Source organism: Trachypithecus francoisi, unplaced genomic scaffold (genome assembly GCF_009764315.1).
Source record: "Trachypithecus francoisi isolate TF-2019V2 unplaced genomic scaffold, Tfra_2.0 Lachesis_group13, whole genome shotgun sequence".
Classification (NCBI taxonomy): Eukaryota; Metazoa; Chordata; class Mammalia; order Primates; family Cercopithecidae; genus Trachypithecus; species Trachypithecus francoisi.
The window spans coordinates 25,536,091-25,553,432 of record NW_022681458.1 but is presented as its reverse complement, the minus strand read 5'-3'; positions in this window follow the sequence as shown (position 1 = coordinate 25,553,432).

Below are 17,342 nucleotides of genomic sequence, written 5' to 3'. Positions count from 1 at the left end.
AGGAGATAATAACTTTGAAATGTGGGCATGTAAATATGCATCATCAGTGTAATAGTTCCCCTAAAAGAGGAAAACAATTTTTTTTTTTTTTTGAGACGGAGTCTCGCTCTGTCACCCAGGCTGGAGTGCAGTGGCCCAATCTCAATTCACTGCAAGCTCCACCTTCCGAGGTCACGCCATTCTCCTGCCTCACCCTCCCCAGTAGCTAGGACTACAGGCACCCGCCACCATGCCTGGCTAATTTTTTGTATTTTTAGTAGAGACGGTTTCACTATGTTAGCCAGGGTGGTCTTGATTTCCTGACCTTGTGATCTGCCCGCCTTGGCCTCCCAAAGAATAATTTTTTAAAGTCTTGGGGAAATCAGCAGAGTGAGGTGCAAAGGAGACTTGAATTCTGGTCCTGCCTAGCTCTGTGAGGTGGAACAGGGGACTGAACCCCACTGAGCCTGTTTCTTCACCTGTAAAACAGACATTCTTAATGTCACAGCATAGAATTATTGAGAATATTTAATAAATTAACATCTATAAAGTGATTGGCTTAATACTTAGACTCCCTACCTTTAGCAAACAGAAATAGATCTTTGATTAAAAAATTAAATAAATTGGAATTTAATATCTTATTTTTAAACATTTTTATGATCGAATGTATCTTTTTAAAGATGCATTGTGTGTTTGTGATTCAAAACGAAGATAATATTGGATGGTGTTTTTGTGTGTAAGTATTTACAGATATACACATATGATCATACACACACATAATTTTCATTAATAAATGGGAAAACAGTACTACTCAATAACTACTGAAGGCCTACCCAGGAATGACTTAATATTCCCTAATGATCACATCACACACTTGATGAGTTTGAACTGTGAAGTGCAAAATTTTATACCATAATATCTTCAGCCTCACTGAAAACACAGATCGCTTACATCCTGCCTCGTGTGGTAGACAGTCTTTTCGGGCAACCCATTCAAAAACGAGGCCATTGGCACTTCTGCAGGGTAGCCATTAGGAAGCTGCATTTTGCCGACAGGGATCACTGCTGGGTGAGTTTTGATTTTAAGTAATGCCAAACTAGGCCATGTACTCTAAAAAGCTGTAGCTAGTTATAGCTTTGTAGAAAATATGTTGGAATCAAACAGAGCTGGTTTAGGAGCCTTGAGGTATTACTAGTTACTCAGTCTTGAGGATACTGCTTAATTTATCTGAACTTCCATTCCCTACTTGTGATGGTTAATTTTATTTGTCAGCTTGACTGGGTTAAGGGATACCCAGAGAGCTGGTAAAGCGTCATTTCTGGGTGTATCTATGAGGGTGTTTCTGGGAGAGATTGGCATTTGAGTCAGTGGATTGAGTAAGAAAGACCTGCCCTCACCCAGTGTGAATAAGTACCATTCAATTCGTTGAGGGCTCAGATAAAACAAAAAGGCAGAGAAAAGGTGAATTCTGTCTTTCTTCTGAAACTGGAATACCCATCTTCTTTTGCCCTTGGATATCAGGACTCCAGGTTCTCTGACCTTTGGACTCTGGAACAGCAGTTCACCCAGATTGTCAGGTCTTTGGCCCCAGACTAAGAGTTATAACATCAGCTCCCCTGGGTCTTAGGTCTTCAGGTTTAGACTGAGCTCTGCTACTGGCTCTCCTGGTTCGCCAGTGTGCAGATTGCCTGTCATGGGACTTCTCAGTCTCCATAATTACATGAGCCAATTTCCATAATAAATCCCTTCTAATCTATCTATCTATCTATCTATCTATCTATCTATATCTATCTATCATCTCCTATTTGTTCTCTTTCTCTGGAGAACACTGACTAATATACCAATCTATCAATAAGTACCAGACTACTTGCCAAAAATAAAAACAGTGTTTCATCTTGTAACACTTCTTTCTTTGCTTTTTTTTTTTTTTTTTTTTTTTTTTTTTGAGACGGAGTCTCGCTCTGTCCCGCAGGCTGGAGTGCAGTGGCGCGATCTCAGCTCACTGCAAGCTCCGCCTCCGGGGTTCACGCCATTCTCCTGCCTCAGTCCCCCGAGTAGCTGGGACTACAGGCGCCCGCCACCTCGCCCGGCTACTTTTTTGTATTTTTTAGTAGAGACAGGATTTCACCGTGTTAGCCAGGATGGTCTCTATCTCCTGACCTTGTGATCCACCCGTCTCAGCCTCCCAAAGTGCTGGGATTACAGGCTTGAGCCACTGCGCCAGGCCCCTCTTTGCTATTTTTACTAAAACTAAACAGGTCTTCTTTAGGCTCCTTAAATATACTGAGCTCTTTTCCACCTCAGGACATTTGCAAAGCTTCACCGTCAAGCTGGGAAGGCTCTTCCCCTCTCACCCATGGGCTTCATGAGGAGTTCCTTATCTTTTGGGTCAACTTAACCATTACCTTTTGAGAGGGGACCTTACTAACCTCCCCTATTATTTTCTGTCTTATAACACTTGCCACAGTTTATAATAGTTTCCTTTGGTTTAATTGCAATTTGCACATCCATCTTACAGAAACTTGAGTTCTTTGAAGGGCTCTAGCTGTCTTGCTCATCACCATATTCTGAGTGTTTAGACAGTGCCTGTCTAGTTTTAATACAAAGTGTTGAATGGATAAATTGGCATTCACAAGGTTGTTGTACAGCTTAAACAAGATCATTTATGACATATTCTAAGTTCTTGATAAAGAAAATCTTTTTAAACATTATTTTTAGGGGGAGAATTGGTATAAAGTACATCTAGCTCAATATGCTAAAATAGCTGTATTAGGGTTGCAAAAGCAAAGTATAGTAGGTCCACCACCTGCATAGAGCCAGAGTTATTTCTGACTCACTAATGGGCCAGCTAACAGAGAAAAATCCCCTCAAACAGACAAGGTGTTGCCCATTTGAAGATATTTCCAGATGTAGAAGCACTAGCAGCCCATTTTCAAAGCTTTCATTTCCTAAAGAACAGTCAGGACAAGGGGATAAAATGAGCCCGTACTCAAAGGTAACGTTTTCTTCACCCAACTCTGGGGATGGCAAAGTCGTTATTACATATCTTGTTGTGCACCCCTTACAGAGGTTTGAGATTGGTGGGCTGTTCATCCCACCTTTTATTAGTGGCCAAAAAAGCTGTTTGAATGGGGCTAGTCTGTATTTTTAAACTCAAACTACCATAATTTAACACCCATTGGAAAAATGTAGTTAAGCAATTAAGGGATATTTCTACTGTATTTTTCCAGTTGATGACTCAAATCCAGGTTTCTTTAAATAAATCCAAGCAGACTATGAGAGGAAGGAAGGTTCTACGGATGCCTCCTTAAAATCGGAAATATTCCAATAAAAACCAATGATCTAACTACAAACTACTGCCAATTCTGTGTCACTGAGTCATCTTCCATTGGGAAGTGTTTGGATTTCATTAAGCTTTTAAGAACCACAGGCTGATTTATTATTTTCATTTTTATTTTCTTAGTGGGTTGTCATGAAACTTCACTTCATTAATATGAAGAATAAAGAACTAAATAAGCTATAATTTCCTGGAAGAGTAAGTAATGATGATAATAATAATTACTGAAGGCTCTCACATTTATTTATATCAACTGAACTCCAAGATGGTACCAAAATTATCCTGCAGAATATTTAATCACTTTCTTTTCTTCCTACTTCAACTTCTGATGCCTGCTCTCATTCTGATTTCTTGCAGCATTTTTTTTTTCCTGTTATACTCAACCCACATCCAACATCTAGGCTCAAGCTCCCTTCTAACACTGTTCAAATCATTACTTTCTTTTCCATTTTCTGGATGGGATTTTTCTGATCACTTTCTTATTGTGCAATTTGTAAGGATACCATTATAAAAATCACAAGTAAATTCTGAGAGTGGATTAAATAAAAGTACAGGGAGAAAATAAAGTTACTTATTTCAGGATGATGATCAAAGTGGAAAGTTTTAAGTACTACTTGAGTTTTTATGTTTTTTCTAATTAGGAAAGTCATTTTCTCTTAAATGTCTTCAACTAATTTGTGCTACTGGTTCTCTAAATGGCCATGTGCCAAGATCAGTACATACCTACTTTCTCAGTGATAAAAGATGCTAACTTAAATTTTTACACAATTTTGAGAAAATCCTCTGTAAAGTCCCTTTACCCAATAAATAAAGACCTCCATGGGAAGTTGGCTGTGCCCCATAGTCTAAACAGCCTAATTACAACCTCATGTCTTGGGGGTTGAAAAACTTACATTATGTTTTGTTCTTTTGGTTTTTGGTGTGCAACAGTATTACACATACTAGAAAGATTACTGCAGAGAATATGGAATGCATAAATGAATGGAGCTTTCAATCCTTCATCAGCGAGGGCAACATGATTCAGATGAATATTTAAGCTACTATTTTTCAAATGTTTTTAAAAGCATGACCCAAAGCAAGAAATCCATGTAATGTAGACCCCAACACACCCAGGCACATACATCATGGCTGAAATGAAGGTTTTGTGAAATAATACCCTCACTGGATGTGAAATGTGAGTGTGCTTGTTGAGTTCAAGGTAAAACAAGGGGTCAGTGTGGTTGAAACAGCAGGAGGGAAAATAGTAGGTGGTGAAGTCAGAGGCATGAGGAGCCCAGGTCATGGAGGGTCTTGTAGGCCATCATAAGATTTTTAGCTACTATTGCAGGTGTGGAATGGGCAGCTTCTGCAGGCTTTTTAGCTGAAGAGTCACACAGTATGACACAGTTTCAACAGGATCATCCTGGCTGCTATGTCCTGAGCAAACTGTAGGGGACTATGTAGTATGGAAGCCAGTAGAGCAGTTGCTGTGATGAATAACACAGGTGAGAAATGACGGTGGTGGGGCCAGGACAATAGTGGTGAAAGAGATTTTTTTTAAAAAACACAGTCAGTTTCCTGACATATTGAGAAAGTAGAGACGCTTTGAGAGATTGGATGTGTGATATCAGAGAGGTGCAGAAGTTCAGGGTGTCTCCCAAGTTTGACCTGAGCCACTTGAAAGATGGAGCACTATTTACTAGGACTAGGAGGATAAGGGAGAGGCACATTTAGAGGAAGAAAAGAGTTTAAGTTTGAGCTGAATATCAGATATCCAAGTAAACATATCTGGCTGGAGGTCAGAAATGCTAGTCTCAGTTTCATGAGAGAGGACTTGGCTTGTTGAGAGTTGTCAAAGTACATCAAAATTTAAAGAATCAGGACTAGAAATTTCCAATCACCAAAGGAGTCACTGTTCACTAAAAGTTTTATCTCAGTTCTCTGAGTTCTCCTAAAATAATCCTAAGACAAGGTGTTGAATGACTTTAACTGAGTGGTAGGAAACAGGTGAGGAAGAGGGGAAGTGAAACAAGAAAAGGAAGCAAACCAATACAAAGAATACAGGGAGCATTGATAAACCAGTTACTACTTAGAGAAACTCGAGTTCAGTTCCACTGGGGACCCTCTGAGGAACTGTGTAGAGCACCCTGGAGAACTGTCCTGCCAAGAGATAAGAACTCTCAGTGTTTATCCACTTATTCCTAAATTCAACAGTTGAAGGATGGTCCTGAGGGTCTTAAGTCCCTGCTACTTTGAGGCCCCAAAGGAGCTGGAGGAAGCTTTTAGGCAGAGAAGCAGAGAAGTGGACTTGGGGACATAGGCCAGGGTATCAAAGGATCTGGCTCAAAGTCTGAAGACTAAGCCTTGTTCTGTTTGGAGGTTCAAAACAGGAGGAGAATTCATCAAAGGACACTAAGAAGGAAAGGCGGTTGCAGTAGGAGGAACAAACACTAGAAGAGTGTGGTGGATGGAAGTCAAGAAAAGTAATTCCAGAAGGGAATGGCAGTAATACCTCATCATTGGCTTTTGCATCAGAGAATTTGAGAACTGTTTCATTGAGTGGGCCAGGATGAAGGTCCAACAGAAGTGGGTTGAAGAGGGAAAGAGAAGTTGCAACAGCCGGTGTCGACAACTTATTGGAGGTGGTTGCTGTAAAGAGGAGTGGAGAATACAGAAGGAGGCTAGAGGGATGGAAGGATGTTCTTACTGTGAAATTCATACTAGGGTGGAAAGAAAAATTGAGGTCAGATTGATGTGTTCAAGACTTCTGACATAATTTCAAGGGCATGTACCCGTTGGCTTGACTGTGCCATAATAAATAAATCTATCTCTAGGGTCTATGGCTTAAAGGCCTTGCATGCATCCCACTAATTGCCTTCTCTTCCTCTAAACCTGGACTGTCCCTTCCCTAAACCTAGATAATTAATAGGATCAAAATCACATTTAATAGCACTATTAAAAATTTCATTTTCAAAAAAATGTCATTTGGCCGGGCGTGGTAGCTCACACCTATAATCCCAGCACTTTGGAAGGCTGAGGCAGGCAGATTACTTGAGGTCAGGAGTTTATGACCAGCCTAGCCAACATGGTGAAACCCTGTGTCTACTAAAAATATAAAAATTAGCTGGGCATGGTGCTGCATTCCTGTAATCCCAGCTACATGGGAGGCTGAGGCAGTAGAATAGCTTGAACCTGGGAGGTGGACCTTACAGTAAGCCAAGATCACTGCTCTCCAGCCTGGGTGACAGAGCAAGACTCCATCTCTAAGTAAATAAATAAATAAAGTCATTTTAACATGTAGTAACTCAAGAGTTTGAATAATAATGGTTGTACTTATAAATTGACTTAACAAGTATTTTTCAGGATATAGTAAAATAACATAAGACCTTTCATATAGACATTAAAAGTAAAACCACTGTGGGGTGTGCACATGTGTTTATATGTATGTGTGAAATGACTATTCCAAATACAGTTAAATAAATCCTAAACAAATATTTCCTCGATTTTTTTTTTTGCTGCTATGATTTTATCTCTATTAATCAGTTTTACCAGTTAACCATCTCTGATCACTCTGAAGTGGGTTACAAATAATTTGACATATCAGAAAGAAACTGCTCACAAGCCCTTGATGTTAAGATATATTGATGGTATGGGTACTTACCTTATATGAAAAATGGAAAGTAGTGATATTACAGTCTAGAAGATTGTAAGACAAATTGTTATGAGGTTGTGCAAAACATAAAAGGAGAAGAGTTGCTCAGAAGCAAAGCAAAGCCAAGGAACTCTTCATTCAACACTTACATTTCATGTAGCTTTCCTTTAAAATGGCAATTCTTTTTTATACTGTTTTTAAATGAGGAACTTTTATAATGAGACTTAGAAGTGCCTAGATTTTTATGAGACAATGATTATGTCCTACTTTCAAATGCCATTCATAAAGATTTTCATATATATGTAGAGAGAATGTTCAACACTAAGCACATGTCTAACATGAATCTAACAAGATGATTCAAGTCCACCTTGCAATATACAGGGCCATAAAAGATGAGTTAATTCACTCTTCAGTTAGAAATCTAATGGAACTAGTTAAGAAGAAAAGATATAACACCAGAATTGAAGCTGTGGTTATACCACAAATGAATGCCTTCCAGCATAATGGTTACATTAAAAATTAAACATCAGCCAGCATCCAGATATTAGACATTAATATTAGTGTGTGTGTGTGTGCATGCATGCATGCAAAAGTGTCCATGTAAAGCTACTTAAAATGCTATATAATAAGTACTAGGTGTGATGATTAATATTTAGTGTTAACTTGAGTGGATTGAGGGATACAAAATATTGATCCTGGATGTGTCTGTGAGGGTGTTGCTAAAAAAGATTAACATTTGAGTCAGTGGGCTGGGGAAGGCAGAGCCACCCTTAATCTAATGGGCACAATCTCATCAGCTGCCAGCAAATATAAAGCAGGCAGAAAAACATGAAAAGGAAAGACGAGCTTAGCTTCCCAGGTTACATCTTTCCCCCATGCTGAATGCTTCTTGCCCTCAAACAATGAACTCCAGGTTCTTCAGTTTTGGGACTCAGACTGGCTCTCCTTGCTCCTCAGCTTACAGACAGCCTATTGTGGGACCTTGTGATCATGTAAGTTAATACTTAATAAACTCCCATATATGTGTGTGTGTGTGTGTGTGTGTGTGTGTGTATGAATGGGAGTTTATATATGTTATATGTGGGAGTTATATAACACACACACACATCCTATTCGTTCTGTCCCTCTAAGAGGACCCTAATAAAATAGGCAAGTTCAGAAAGCAAATCACTGCAACACAGTGATTTACACAAAATGGTGTATTAATTTAAAATCCAGCTCTACTTTCTATTTTCCCTTCAAATATGTTGGGAGTACTGAAGGTAACTTTTCCCTTTGCAGGGAATAAACAGTCTCCTGTTAAAAGTCTGCTTTACATTTCCCATCTTGTCTAGCTGTGGCTGGTCCAAGAACCAAGCAGGTAATATACATGCACGAGGGCAGCAGGCAGGCATGCTCATGCAGACATTGTATACATGGTGGAGAAAGGTAGAGCTCCTTGACTCTACCCATTTCAAGCAGGCAATTACTACTCAGCTCCAGGTGATTTTTTCTGAGACAGAGGATGTAAGACATTTTCCAATTTTTAAAGAGAAGGACCTCTCCTCCTCCTGAATTTGGGTTATCATGTAAAATGCCTTAAACCTAAAATTTTGGCTCATTTTTTAAAGACATATTTCAGTCCAAACAAACCATATGTAGAGCAGATTTTGCCCACAGGCAGCCAGTTTGCAAGCTCTGCTCTTTGCAGACAACACAAAGACAGCAGAGTAAGCTTTGAGCCAGATTTTACATTCCTTGTGAACTGCCCATAGAATTTTAGTACAGAAAACTTTTTTTTTTGTCAGCAGGGTTAGGAGAAAGGAATTTGAGGTTTATTAAATATTATACTTGCAAAGGCCTAGGGAGGAACATAGGAGAATCTTCTGGAGTGCTGGAAATGTTCTAGATCTTGATGATCTGGGTCATGACACAAGTGTATCTGTACATAAAAAGTCTTTGAGCTGCAGACTTAAGATTTGTGTGCTTCACACACTTGATGTCACATGCTCAAAATACATGCACATATATAAACATATATGTTCAAGGAACATATGAATATATATACACACACATATATATCTTCAAATGTATATATAGATATTTGAACAAACTACCAACTTTAAAACTTTAACCAAGTGGCAACTTCAGTGTAGGGATAGATAAGACAATGACTTATTCTTTGGGGTGCACAGCTGAGTCAGAGCTAATCTAAGCCATGCCTGTGTCATATACAGTGGAAATAAAAATAAACAGTGAAAACTAGTGCTATGTAGTTGTCTCTAGTATATTCCCAGGCCATTCACTGCTAGTCTACTCCTCCTTCAATCAAAGTGGAGGTTCACTTATGACAAGCTTCATTAACTTATGCTCATAAGTCATGATGGGCTACAGTATGATTGAGTGAAAGATACACTTAGGAGAAATTCCTTGAATGCAGGTAAAGAAGTTGTCTGACCCTCACACATGTCTACAAGAACTGGAGAAGAGGAGCAGATTTGAGGGGGGTGAGATTTCTAGGCCTGAGTATCCTTGTGAAGCATGCCGCTGTGGATGCTTCAGCCTCATCTGGGTGAGGGTCCCTTCTGGTACATCAAGAAGCTTCTTTGTCATCCTCTTTCAGAGTGGAGGTGGGGTAGGGAGTGGATGGATGCTGTGATCATGTGCCTGTCTGCTCTAGGTGCAAGCAGTTGGAAATCAATCCTAGCACATTCCCAAGTAGTTGCAATTTGAATTGCCAACATTCATGAGCCTCTGTAGGTCATACAAAATGAGTGAGCTGTAATCTTTGCTGTATTCATTTTCTAGGGCTGCCATAACAAACTACCACAAACTGGGTGGCTTAGAACAACAGAAATATATTGTGTAACAGTTCTGGGGACCAGAAGTCCAAAATCCAGGTGTTGACATGGCCATGCTGCGTCTGAAGGCACTAGGGAAGAATCTGTTCCAGATCCCTCTCCTAGCTTCTGGTAGCCCCTTGGCTTGTGGCAGCATAACACCAAGCTTCATGCAGCATTCTCCCTGTGTGCCTGCATATGTTCAAACTCCCCTCCTTTATTTTTTAAGGACACCAATCATATTAGATTTAGGGCCCACCCTATTCCAGTATGACCTCATCTTAACTCAACTAATTATATCTACAATGAGCCTATTTCCACTTTTTTTTTTTCTTTTTGAGATGGAGTCTCACTCTGTCACCTGGGCTGGAGTGCAATGGTGTGATCTCAGCTCACTGCAACCTCTACTTCCTGGGTTCAAGCGATTCTCCTGCCTCAGCCTTCTGAGTAGCTGGGATTACAGGTGCACACCACCAGGCCTGGCTAATATTCTTTGTATTTTTAGTAGAGACGGGGTTACACCATGTTGGCCAGGCTGGTCTCGAACTCCTGACCTCAAGTGATTTACCCATCTCAGCCTCCCAAAGTGCTCTGGGGTTGCAGGCGTGAGCCATGACACCCAGCCTGCAAAGACCCTATTTCCAAATAAGGTCATATTCTGAGGTACTAGAGGTAGGACTTCAACATATGAATTTTGGAGGAACACAATTCACCCATAACACTTGCCCTCCAAGGGTTTGTAATCGAGTTAGAGAGAGAGGCATATATGTCACTAGTCTGTTAAAAATTACTAGTTACTTTGATGAATTCATACTATAATTCCCTTTCATAGCATGGATTTTTCTGATGTTATCTGCCTACCAACTGTTTGTTAGTTGTACTTTTGTCAGTGTGGTAATAAATAAATCTGGCTTATAGACACTTCAGTATCGCACTAATATTTCAACCATGACAAAAAGTTGAATAACAATACTATTGTGAAGGAATGTTATGTGCTTTTTTTTAATAAGACAAAAAAATCAAAAAGCTTAAAAATGGATTCCATTCAAGTAAGAAAGAGGGAAATAAAAGTGATATTGATGAAAACATTGAATTTCAATTTATCACAGTGAAGAAGGCAAAGCATGCAGTCACTTTATTTAAACTGTGTCTACATGACATGGTAGAGTGGGAATTCGGTGACTGTCTAGTTTATCTCATCAGCTTAGACATCCATTTGGGTACACAAGCAGTAGGCAAACAAGGCAGATGTTTGAAAGAATTATCCAGACCATTAATTAAGGTACAGGTTTCAAAGAAGGGGACATGGAAACTAGAGAGTCAGTGAAGATGGTTTTGAGACTTTTCTTCTTCATTTTTCAGTTTAATAATGATTATCACAGAAATATAAACATCAGGAAAAGATTTTGATAAAGTTTAACACATAAAATAGAAAATTCCAGAAGGAATTTTCTGCAGCGGAGGATTCATATTATAGGAACATTGAAGGCAGATGCAAACCCTACATGTGCCACTGTGAACATTAGGCATATTCCTCAACTTGCTCCTATTATGGACAACTTCCTACTAAAATGGAATTCAAGTAACACATCATTCAAGCATCCCTGCTTTATGTTCTACAGAAAAAACTTATCTGTTGCAAATGTTCTTGCAACTTCTGCTCAAATAATAGCGCCATTAAAAATGGCTGATGGGGGGGTGCTATCTCAGATATTTCATCCTAAACAAAAGTATCAAAGCAAAGTTGTTTTTCAAACTCTTTATTCATCCATATTGTCATTTTCTCTTACATGTGCTACTTCAAAACAAATACCAATCTGATGATGACAGTCCCTTGCTGAAAATGCTTCAGTGGCTCTCCGTGGCCCTTAAAGTCAAGTACAAAGTCTGCAAGCAGAAAAATGATCTGCAAAGTCCTTCAGGGTCTGACCCCAGTTCGCTTGTGTAGTCAAGGGATGGCTATTTTTTGTTGTTTTGCTTGTCAGTTCCTCAACTATTCAAAGCTTTCTTTTGCCTCTGAGCATTTGTTCCTACTGTTCCTTCTGCTTCTGTATCTCTTCATCTTGTTCCAATTAGCCCTTACTCATATTCTTCCAGTTTCAGTCTAAATGTCATTCATTCCAGAAACCACTACTGACCACCCAAGTCTATGTCATACACCATTTTCTCTTGGCATCTGACACTATTTTGCAGCTTTTACCACACTTTGCCATAACTGCCTGTTTACTTGTATGTATTCTTTCAAATACGCTGATTTTTTCCTGAGGGCAGGCAGTGACTCTTTTTTTGATATTGTATTCTCAATGCCAGGTGGACAATGTTGGTACTAGACAGTGTTTGGAACAAATGAATAAATGAAGGAGAGAAGAAATGAATTCTCACTGATACTTCTGTAAGATAAATAACTGCCAATACTTATATTACACATTTCAAATAATCTTTTCAAAAACAAGTATAACTCATTACGGTAATGGAAATCAAAATAGTGGTTACCTTTGGAGGTACTGATGAGGAAAAGGCACAAGGGAATTTTTAGGGGAGGAGAAAATTATCCCTATTCTTACTCTGGGTGTTGGTTTCATGGGCATGTGCAGACATAAAAATTCAATGAGCTGTGTACCTACAATTTGTACCCTTTGTTGCATACGTTCACATAAAATAAGTAAAAAAGAAAAAAAGTTACAACTACCTTTATCTCACTCTAATACCAAAGATACATTTTACTATTTGTTAGCTCAAAGAAATCCGAGATATGGTTTTAAAAGCAACCTTGCAGTTCTGTTTAAGATTGCTACAATTTAATAAGATTATCTAAAACCTCCAAGCACAGGTAGAGTGGGCCCATGGAGGGCCTTTTCTTCTATCTCTATAGCCCAGAGAAATGCTAAACCAGAAAAGGGGCTGGGGTTGATCTTGTCTGAGCATCTTGTGGGAATCAGTTCCCTTTCAGGCCCTCCAATAATGTGAAATTCCCTCTATCCTGTTTTTAACCCCATAAGCACCAAGCGAACTGCACTTCCAAAGCTTGCCTGAAATGAGTTTTAGCAAACCCATGAACCCTGTTGATCAACAGTCACCCTAAACTGAACCCACTTCCAATAGTGACCAAATAATTCTTCTGACCAATAATGGAATTCCCCCATTCTCAGCCTGACTTCTTTAAGGAGACTTCCAATGAACTGAGCAGAATTCTTGTGCAATGAAGCCATCATTCCAGCAGATTAGCGTTTAGAATTGCTTCAAGAAGCTATTCCATATTTCAAGAGAAATGGAGTTAGCTTTCCTCTTATAAATGAATTTCATGTGTATGCTTGCTTATAGAATTCTTGAGTTATCTTTATTTATAGTTATTTTTACTCCTCATACAACTGTTAAAATGTTTTGAAAATATACTGTTTATTCATTCTGGTACTGTATTTAGGATCACTTGCAATATTTCTAAATTAATTTTTTTCTAACCTGTCTTCCCTATCAAACCTGTCTTTTATTTTAAGTACTTCAGCCTTAGTGTACCTAAAATCCTGTCTTTGCAGCCATTTGGAGGGAAAATAGGCTATTCAAATTGACAGCAAATTGTCTTTGCATGTTGGTCTACATCATTATTCTGGCTTTCTTGCATCCTGCAGTTATTCAGTGTGAAATAACGGTCAAAATCAATTGCAAACTTGTGGTTGTTTTTGACCTGGAAATATTTCTTATTGTTATTAGATGATGCATAAGCTTTTGGTGCAGTATTTATGGAGGCAGGATATGCTTCTCTCAGAAGATTTTATCTTTTAAAGGGCACATAAAATTTCAGACTTGCTTCTCAGCTTCATAAATACACATATGGATGCATAGAGTTAACACAGATCATCCATCTTGACTTTCTTTTGGCTCAAGCAACCACGGAACTAAATCCCATATAACCTGTATAAGTCTCTATGTTTAAATCAACTTTAATGAGGAGGGGGGAGTTCAAATGCTTGATAATTTAGAAGAAGAGAAACTTGTAACTTGCATTTAACAATATATCCAACAAAGTTATGTGCCCTCCGATAAATGAGCTGCAGATTTTGGAGCTCTGTATGTATTAAATATAATAAATGTTTTTCAAAAGTTTCTCAAGTCTAATTTGAAGCCATGTTAATGCAGATCCTTTTTTGTTATTTTTAATTGACACATAACAATTGTACATAGTATAGAATGATATTTCCATACATGTATAGAATGTGTAATGACCAAATCAGGGTAATTAACATATCCATCACCTCAAGCTTTTATCATTTCTTTGTGCTGGGAACATCCAAAATAGTTTCTTCTAGCTATTTGGAAATATACAGTAAGTTAGTGTTAACTGTAGTCATCCTACAGTGCTTTAGAACACTAGAACTTTTCCTCTTATCTAGTTGTAATTTTGTGTTTGTTAACCAACCTCTCCCTATTCATCCTCCCAGTCCTGTCTTCCTCATCCTTCCCAGCCTCTAGTAACTGTATTCTTCTCTCTACTTCTTTGAGCTCACAGTTTTTAGAGTCACTGGTGGTGGCGGGACTCAGAAGAGCTGATCCTCAGGCATTTGGGGTGGTGCATGAAGGCTTTGCTGCTGAAGGGGGCAAGGTTGCTGGCGGTGATGTTGGGCCCCAAACAGGCCAGTCCTTGGGCCTTTGGGTAGGGGCACATGGTAGCTTCATCACTGGAGTTGGTGGATTAGCCATCATTAGCGAGCCTCGGGTGGCCTGGTCCTCAGGATCTTTGGTGGTGGGCATGCAGTGGCTCTGCTGCTGGAGTAGGTGGGGAGGCTAGCTACAGTGAGCCTCAGGAGAGCCAGCCCTCAGCCCCCTAGGGTATGCGGTGACATGCAGGTGTGTTGTGGCTCTGCTGCTGGAGTGGGCAGGGTTGCAGGCAGCAGCAGGTCCCTGGCTGTCAGCTCTCAGACTCTGAGGAGCATGCCCCTTCGCTTTCTTTACCTTAGAGGCAGCCTTCCCACTTTGCTGGACCACCTGTTCCTGGAGTTCTATGTACTATGTGGGCTCAGGCGCTAGGTTCACAGCTGCACCACTGGGTCCAACTGCAGTCATGGCCCTGCAGCCTTGTGTGTGGGTGTGATGGAATGATATTGGGGCTCCAGTGATGAGGACATGCAGGGGTTACTGGGCCTCAAGACAGGAAGCATTCTGGCAGTGGCTCTCTACTCAAAATGGCACTGTGCTGTAGCAGCTTGGTCCCAGGGACTAAGGAGGGACCCAGTGGTCTCTCTGGAGTAATGTGGTCGCAGAGACTCCAGGCAGCTCCTATATTGGACTCAACAGTGCTCCCCTACAGCTAGGCTTGCAGGCATTTGTGGCGGGAATGTCGCCTGCGGGGCATTTCCTGCTTGCCTTTCCTCCTCAAGCGGCGGCCGTCTTGGCTCTGAGCTGATCCTGGCTGGCTGCTTTGCTTTCCTGAGTTGCTGCACCTCAGAGGGTCTTCATAACGTTTTGCTGAGCTTCAGTGCTCTCCCTTAGACATTTTATTTGGCATGTGATTGTCTACTTGTTATTTTGGTCCTTTTTTGTGGAGGAGACAAATGCTGGGCAGCTATAGCAAGCTTTCTGGATGACCAAGATTCTTCTAACCTTTGTAAACCAAGACATGTCAGAATAATGCAAGTTTTTTATTTTTATAAACATATCTCTCACACACACACACACACACATACACACACACATGACAGGGTAACTACTAGACAATGTAGGTGTGTAAAAATTTACTCGAGGCTGAGTGTGGTGGCTGATATCTATAGTCCCAGCACTTTGAAAGGCCAAGGTGGGAGAATTGCTTGAGCCCAGGAGCTCACCACCAGCCTGGGTGCTGTGGCAAGACCCCATCTCTTCAAAAAATTAAAAAATTAGCCAGGTGTGATGGCACATGCCTGTGGTCCCAGCTGTTTGGGAGGCCAAAAAGGGAGAATCACTTGAGCCCAGGAGGTTGAATGAGATTGCAGTGAGCTGTATTCACACGCCTGCACTCCAGCCTGAGAGACAGAGCAAGATCCTGTCTCAAAAAAAAAGAAAAAGTTACTCCAAAACTTACTGACTTACAACAACAACAATATGTATGTTGTTCATTAATCTGCAATTTGGGCAGGGCTTAGCAGAGAAAGGGAATATAAGGATGCTTGTGAAAAAATTCTAAAATGCAATCTTTATATAAAGTACGGTAATTATATCGTGCTTTTGTGATAGTAATGATTTTCCCCTTTTTCTATCACCGCCTCCCCTCCTCCATTCAGGCACGTAGCCCAGTTCTGTGTTTATAATGGCAGGAGAAGAGCATTATGAGACTGGGCAGGAAACAGAGATCGCAGATGAGTCACTAGTTTTTGTATTTTCACCTGCGTGAATCCTTTCAAGAGCTCAGGCCAGATGCCTGGGATGCAAACATCACTGATGGAGGGATTTCCTCTGAGGAAAACATCAACATTAAGAGAAAGAAGAATCCCACCTCCAAGTGTCAGTCGAGTCTCTTGAGGAAATTCTAAATCTCACTAGGTATTTCAACAGAGTGGGTTTAATTTTGGAAATTAAACACCTAGAAACTCTCTAGGTATTGGAAGGCCAGAAGAACAAAAGCAGCCTTTGAGGGAATAATCTGGAGGAAATAATATGAAGCTTCCAACTGGACGGCTCGTGGGGAGGGATAGCAATGGGGAGAAAGCGGGGGCTTAGCAGATGCTAGAAGCTACAGCAAAGGACCTCCTGGAGGTGGTGCTCCTGCGGCCTCGCCCAGCCATTGATGGCTCTTCTCTTCTGAGGGTCCCTGATGTGGTGGGTGCTAGAGTCAGAGGCGTTTGAACCGAAACAACTCCATCTTGAGTAAGGGCTGGGTAAAATGAAGCTGAGACCTACTGGGCAGCATTCCCCGACAGTTAAGGCATTCTAAAGCACAAGATGAGATAGGAGGTCAGCAAAAGATACAGGTCATAAAGGCCTTGCTGATAAAACAGGTTGCAGTAATGAAGCCAGCTAAAATCCACCAAAACCAAAATGGCCACGAGAGTGACCTTTGGTCATCCTCACTGCTACACTCCCACCAGCGCCATGACAGTTTACAAATGCCATGGCAATGTCAGGAATTACCCTATATGGTCTAAAAGGGGGAGGCATGAAGAATCCACCCCTTATTTAGCATATCATCAAGAAATAACCATAAAAATGGGCAACCAGCAGCCCTCTCCAGGCTGCTCTTTGGAGTAGTCATTCTTTTATTCCTTTACTTTCCCAATAAACTTGCTTTCACTTTAGTCTACGGACTTGCCCTGAATTCTTTCTTGTGCAAAATCCAAAAACTCTCTGTTGGGGTCTGAATCAGGACACCTTTCCTGTAACACTGGGACTTCATGAAAACACTGAGGCAGAAGTCTGAAGGCATTGCTGCTGGTGGAACAAATTGCCAGTCTTGGGTAACACTGACATGACTGGCAGTAATCGGGAAGGAGGCCACTTTTCCCTTCCTTCTGCTGTCCGTCCTCCTCTGCTGCAACCAGCTGCAGAATTAGCAGAACGTCAGCCAGCAAAGGAGCCTGGAAAATAAAGTTTCCAGAATCCCAGTCCCAGA